Here is a 7,432-nt window from a genome sequence, read left to right on the forward strand (position 1 = left end):
AAAGACAGACCCTCAAATCAGTGGAATAGGCTTGAGTACTCAGAGAATGTTCCCCAGAACATACAAGCACCTAATTTTTGACAAAGGAGCAAGAAATCCTAAGTGGAGCAGGGAAAACCTCTTCAACAAGTGGTGTTGGCAGAACTGGTTAGCCACTTGCAAAAAAGCGAACGTAGACCCCCAGTTAACATCATGTACGAAGGTAAAATCCAAATGAATTAAAGACCTTGATATTAGACCTGATACCATAAGGTATATAGAACAACATGTAGGTAAAAAACAATCCATGACATTGAGACTAAAGGCATCTTCAAGGAGGAAACTGCACTTTTCAAACAAATGGAAGCAGAGATAAACAGATGGGAATATATTAAGCTGAGAAGCTTCTGCACCTCAAAAGAAATAGTGCCAAGGATACAAGAGCCACCCATCGTGTGGGAGAAACTATTCACCCAATACCCATCAGATAAGGGGCTAATATCCAAAATATACAAGGTACTGACAGAACTTTACAAGAAAAGAACATTTAATCCCATCAAAAAATGGAGAGAAGAAATGACAGGCACTTTGATAAAAAAAAAGAAATACAAATGGCCAAAAAGGCACATGAAAAAAATGCTCCACATCACTAATCATCAGGGAGATGCAAATCAAAACAACTATGAGATACCACCTCACACCACAGAGATTGGCACACATCACAAAGAATGAGAACAATCAGTGCTGGCGGGGATGTGGAGAGAAAGAAACTCTTATCCACTGCTGGTGGGAATGCCGTCTAGTCCAACCTTTCTGGAAAGCGATATGGAGATTCCTCCAGAAACTGGAAATTGAGCTCCCATATGATCCAGCTATACCACTCCTAAGGATACACCCAAGGAACACAAAAATACAATACAAAAAATCCCTTCCTCACACCTATGTTTATTGCAGCACTATTCACAATAGCCAGGCTCTGGAAACAACCAAGATGCCCTTCAACAGATGAATGACTAAAGAAACTGTGGTACATATACACATATAATGAAATATTATGCAGTTGTCAGGAGAGATGAAGTCATGAAATTTTCCTATACATGGATGTTCATGGAATCTATCATGCTGAGTGAAATAAGTCAGAGGGAGAGAGATAGACGCAGAATTGTCTCACTCACCTATGGGTTTTAAGAAAAATAAAAGACATTTTCTGCAACAATCCTCAGAGACAAAGAGAGGAAGGCTGGAACTTCAAGCTCACTGCATGAAGCTCACCACAAAGAGTGGTGAGTGCAGTTAGAGAAATAACTACACTGAGAACTACCATAACCACGTGAATGAATGAGGGAACTGGAAAGCCTGTCTAGAGTACAGGTGGGGTTGGTGTGGGATGGAGGGAGATTTGGGACATTGGTGGTGGGAATGTTGCACTGGTGAAGGGGGGTGTTCTTTACATGACTGAAACCTAATCACAATCATGTTTGTAATCAAGATGTTTAAATAAAGATATTATATTAAAATACATTTTAATTATAGAGTCCTGGATGTTGTGAATGGTGGTAAGATGGATGGTGAGGTCTTTCTCTGCCGGCCTGGGCCACACATATGCAACCCCTTCCTGCTGGCAGGTATGTATGTTCAAGGTTGCAGCAAGGAAATGATCCACAGGCAGTCAGGTTCAGGAGACATGAAGGTTTATTATTAATACAGCCTAGCCACCTAGGCTAATCTTTTAAGCATGCTCTCTTCAGCTGCCCTGCCTTCTCAACCTGTTTCTTCTTCCTCTATCCTGCCAACCTCTCCTCTTGCTGCCTCTTACAGAATCCCCCTTTACATCCCTGAGGCAACTCTTTTGTTTCCTTCCAAAGACCCCTTCCAGAAATGTGCTGTTCTTACCATCAGGTAAGTATATTTGTGAAAATTATTGTATCACCAATAAAGTCATTAATACAATAGCATAAGGTTTAGTAAGCTCCCTTCTAATACACAAATAAAAGGTGTGTGTGTGGCAGTTGTTGTTTGCATAGGCACAGCAAAATATGAGAGAACTTGAAAGGAAAACCCTTTGGCCTAAAAACAGGGGGACATTAAAAAAACAAGGGGGCATTACCCATGAAGTATCTGGCATAAGACCAACTCCAGGCTCCAGACATACTATGTTGTCCAATACCATAGTCATTCTCTGTGGTCCTCGTAACAGCTCTTCACTGTCACGATTATTGCTGTCAGGCCACCCTTCTTCTTTTTTTTTTTTTTTTAATTTTTGTTTGTTTGTTTTTGAGTCACACCTGGCAGTATTCAGGACTTATTCCTGGCTATGTATGAATGTATAGAATTATACCTGACTGGCTCACAAACTAGATGGGATGCCAGGATCCAACCCATGTCAGCTACATGCAAGGTAAGTTTCCACCTGCTTGTACTTTTATCACTCCAGCCCCTCCATCCTTCCTTCCTTCCTTCCTTCCTTCCTTCCTTCCTTCCTTCCTTCCTTCCTTCCTTCCTTCCTTCCTTCCTTCCTTCCTTCCTTCCTTCCTTCCTTCTTTCCTTCCTCCTCCCTCCCTTCCTCCCTCCCTCCCTCCCTCCCTCCTTCCCTCCCTCTCTTCCTCCCTCCCTCCCTCCTTCCCTCCCTCCCTTCCTCCCTCCCTTCCTTTCTTCCTTCCTTCCTTCCTCTTTCTCTTTCCATTATAAAATATTTTGCAATGGAATTAAAAAAATTTTTAACCAAAAATCTGCCTTCTTGATGGGGCCAGTTAAACACTTTAAGATTCTAAACGTCCTGAGTAAACAAGGAAACAAGTCTCCAGTTCCCAGGCCCTGAGGTAAGCAGGGTTTGGCGCCTCTGCCCTGATTGGCTGAAGCCCTTCCGCTTCTTTCTTTAATTAAGCTCCTCTTTAAGCCCCTGACTGTTAATTATTCCCAGCCTCCTGGGTGCCTCTGGACCTTGACAGTGGAGGTTCCCATCCCCGTGCTGTCTTCAGGCTTTTCCTTTGGCGCCAGCCTCAGGCCTCAGCCTCCAATTCCCCTGTGACCCTTGAAGGGTACTTCAAGTCCATTTGAGGTCTGCAATGTTACCCAAGGAATACGAAAGTCACCTCCTGTGGAAAGCTCGCTGTGATTGTTCTCGGTAAGTAACTCTTCACTCTATTCCTTATCAGTAGCTAAGATGTTGGATGTGGCCCTTATTCATGCAATCTGGGCCCAAGGACAGGGAGCACCTCACTTCCCTTCTGCAGCCTAAGGCCAACAGCACACAGATTCTAAGTAATGGTCTTTATGGTCAAGACTTTTGGCAAGGACTTGGAAAACTGCAGGTGAGCCTTGGCCCTGGGCTCTTGGCTTTGAGCTGACTTCCAGGACCAGCAATCCCAGCCTGCCTTCTCTCCTGCCCAGGTCCTTTGATCCTTTGTGAGACTTATCAGCCCAACAGCTGCCACGTGTATCCTGTACCCAGGTCAGGGAGGTCCCTGATAGCACAGAGGACAGGACTTTGGGGAGTTAGGGGCTGAGTGCAGCAACCACGAAAATAAAGGACAATAAAATTCCTAAATAAAATATCTATAAAGTTGCTAAAGAAAATATCTGAATACAATCATAGTGCCCAGAGGTTTCTCTGCAAGTATGAACAGTACTCAGGAAGGTGGGGGGCAGGGCAGTGCCCTGCATGTAGCTGACATGGGTCTAATCCCCGGCAGCCCATATGGTTTCTTGAGCACCCCCAGGAGTGATTCTTGAGCACAAAGCCAAGAGATAAGCCCTGAGCACCACCAGGAGTGGCCCCCAAACAAACAAACAGCCCCCTGGTAGCCAGGCCCCCCACGCTCACAGCTCGGCCAGATGCCTGCACCCTAATGGCATTCACCATCTTTGAATTCTTCCAAGTCTCTTCCACAAACTTACCCCAAACCTTCCTCACTTAGGGAATTGCTCTTCCCTCCAGCCGTGCCCTCATTAGCTCTCAGGTTCCCTGAGGAAGGAAGGAAAATAATCCCCCCTACACACACACACACACACACACACACACACACACACACACACACACACACCACCCTGCTGTCCCTGGGAAGGAGGGTCACACCCTAGTGCTTCGATTCTTTAATTATGGGAGCCTGAGATGGACTACTTAAGCTTCATCCCTGCCCCTGTCACCACCCAAAAATAAAGGACAAAAAGGAGGCTGGAGCAATAGCACAGCAGGTAGGGCACTTATCTTGCACAAGATTGAGGAGACTGACCCCTGTTTGATCCTCAGCATCTCCTATGGTCCCCCAAGCACCACCAAGGTGATTCCTAGATGCAGAGCCTGGAGTGGCCCCTGAGCATCGCTGGGTGTGGCCCTCCCCAAACAAAAACAATAAAAGGAATTTTGGCTCACAGGTGTTACCAGAAGAGCCACAGGCTCCCTCATCACCCCCTGTGAATCTCTCAGGATCTTCCCAGGGGGCCACAGGGTGGAAACTGTGTGGCATAAGTCCAGGTGGCAATGGGTAGGACAGGGAGGCACAGAAAGGAAGAAAACAAGGTTTAGGAAGGGCTGTGGTGGAGAAAAGGGCGCAAGCATTGGATGAGAGGATGTAAGAGTGGCTGTTGGCCTCTTGAGTGTGACAGTGTCAGATCTTGCACTCAGAGGCTTTTTGGGGAGCATACCCTGCAGTGTTCAGGGCACCATATGAAATGCCGGTGATCAAATCTGTGTCTGCTGCAGACAAGGCAAGCGCTTTCCCCACTATGCTATCAGTAGGGCCCCTGCACTTAGAGTTTGTCTTCAGTGTTACATCTGATCTTAAAAGGAATCCTCCACCTCATTTTCTGACTGAGGGGAAGGCAGACAGGGTCCCGCCTGGAACTCTGGGTACAACCACAGGCTTCTCTCCTGTGTCGGCTGCTCTCAGAGCGCTCCACGAGTGTAGCCAGATGCTTAGCTCTGCCTGGTTAAGTCAACATCAATATAAAAGGCAGCTATTACTGGGCTCCCTCTGATCCAAACCTCACAGGTCTCCTTACAGAAGCCCGGGTCAAGCGAGGGGTCTCCTATCCCCCAAGCTGTGAGCCCTGTCCAGCAGACCCAAGGAAGTTCTACAGCCAAGTTGCCTCTAGGGACTGTGGGTTTTGTCCCCTTGGTTCTGCCCTCTGGGGTCAGCCTGTATCAAAAGAGCAGGGAACAGAGAGGTGGTACTGCTTCTGGTACCACTGGGACAAGTGAGTCTCCTTCCCCAAGCAAATGATAGTATGAGATCATTCATTATAATATTAGCTCCAGGGGCCGGGTAGGTGGCGCTGGAGGTAAGGTGTCTGCCTTGCAAGCGCTAGCCAAGGAAGGACCGCGGTTCGATCCCCCGGCGTCCCATATGGTCCCCCCAAGCCAGGGGCAATTTCTGAGCACATAGCCAGGAGTAACCCCTGAGCGCCAAACGGGTGTGGCCCAAAAAAAACAAAAAAACAAAAACAAAAACAAAAAAAAAAATAATATTAGCTCCTAGAAGAAACCGCTGTAAGCACCGTCCAAACCACAGCTTTGGCAACCCCCGGATCCTCTTACAGTTACATAAGCTTTGCAGGGAAATAAATACCAACTCATCTCGAAGGAATTTTAAGGGCTAATAAACTTGAAGCAGTCTGTGCAGAGAGAGGGCTTCCTTCTGAGGGAGGAACTGCGGTTTCCAGCGGAGGCTTGAGACGGTTCCAGGGAGAGAGAAGTGAGGAACTTCACCAGGGGGCTGGCTGTGGGGACCTTCTCCAGGCTTCTTCCTGCAGCCTTGTGGTGGGCTGGCAGCAGAGTTTATGGCCACCCCTTCCTGTGGACTTCCACAATTCACCCTAGAGCTGCCTCTGGTAAGTAGGGAGCTCCCTGTTGCTGGAGGTGTTCAAGCACATTCCAACAAGTACCTTGGCCTAGCTAGGGGACTGTCAAACTCCGAGATTTGACTATTATGGCTTTCAGGCAGAGGAACCTACCTTTGGCATCAGTGAAAGGCAGAATAATAGGGAAGGAAGAATTTGCAGCCAGAGACGGAAGACCTGTAATTTTGTGCTAACTGTGTGACCTTGGGCAAGTTGCTTCACCTTTTCTGAGCCTCTGAAAAGAGAAATAACAATTTACTCCCCTTGGATGGCCCCTGACTGCTGGAAGGGGCAGATAAATTGCAGGTGTTTGGAAAATGCCTCACAAATCACAAAATGCTTTGCAAACAGAGAAGGGCTGCAGATTCACTGCAATGAAGCTGGGGGGAGGGACTGGTGGGACAGTGAGCCACACAGCGGGGAGGAATGCAGGAAGGGCTTGTGTGTTCATTTGTCCCAGCCCCCTCGGAGGCAGCTCTCCCTCCCACAGCCCAGCCCATGCTTCTTAGGGAAAAGGGTTAAGGAGGCCCAAGCTTTAATATAGCAGGTAGGGCTCTTGCTTTTGCATGTGTCTGACCTCGGTTCAATGCCTGGTACCACATATGGTCTCCTGAGCCTGCCAGGAGTGAGCCCTGAGACTGTCAGGGATGGTTCCCAAAACCAAAACACCCCCCGCCATAAACCAAAACACCCCCTCCAGACATGTATCAGGGTTTAATAAGGTCATAGCTAGAGATGCAGCTCGTGGCAAGAATATGTCTTGAACCCCTGCATTTGACTCCTGGCGTTGCAAAAGAAACATCTTCTGGAGGGGAAGTCCCTGGGTCTGAAGTCCTGGCCTGGGGCTCACTATCTGTGTGACTCATCTGACCTCCTGGGCCTCACTTTCCTTATTTGAAATGGGTTTAATAGCAGCATTTAACCTGGCGGGGCTTTAGAAAGATTATTTAGATACTGGAACAGGGCCTGGCCCAGAGAAGGTGTGACAGAAGGATTTGCTGCTGTTATTACTCATATCCTACCTGGTAAATTAAGTGAATTCTGGACTAAGCAGTGTTGCAGGCAGAAGAACAGGCCTAAGGGGAGAGCAGGCAGAGAAGTGTGGAGTGGGTTGGCAAGGACTGTTAAACTGTTAGAGCATTTGCTGTGACCTGGGTGCATGCTGAGCCCTCAGCAGACATGTCCTTTCACTCCTGAGATGAGGTCCCTGTCATAAAGGACAGAGATGACACAGCAGTCACATCACCTCTCCGTGCTCACTGGGCAGGTAAATGAGGAGTTGGGGTAGAAGCCAGACTGTGACACTACGGCCAATGCTGTCCAGCTTGTTGTTGATTGGGGATCGCTGAGGCCTTTGGGAGGCACCTCAGTGCAGCAGACTGATCTCTGGAAAGGAAATGTGTTTTAAACAACAGAACTCAACAGGGCCGGAGAGATAGCATGGAGGCAAGGTTTTTGCCTTACATGCAGAAGGATGGTGGTTCAAATCCTGGCACCCCATATGGTCCCCTGAGCCTGCCAGGAGTGATTTCTGAGCATAGAGCCAGGAGTAGCTCCTGAGTGCTGCCAGGTGTGACCCAAAAACAAAACAACAACAACAAAAAACCCCTCAATA

The sequence above is a fragment of the Suncus etruscus genome, chromosome 14 (assembly GCF_024139225.1).
Source record: "Suncus etruscus isolate mSunEtr1 chromosome 14, mSunEtr1.pri.cur, whole genome shotgun sequence".
In the NCBI taxonomy this organism is placed as follows: domain Eukaryota; kingdom Metazoa; phylum Chordata; class Mammalia; order Eulipotyphla; family Soricidae; genus Suncus; species Suncus etruscus.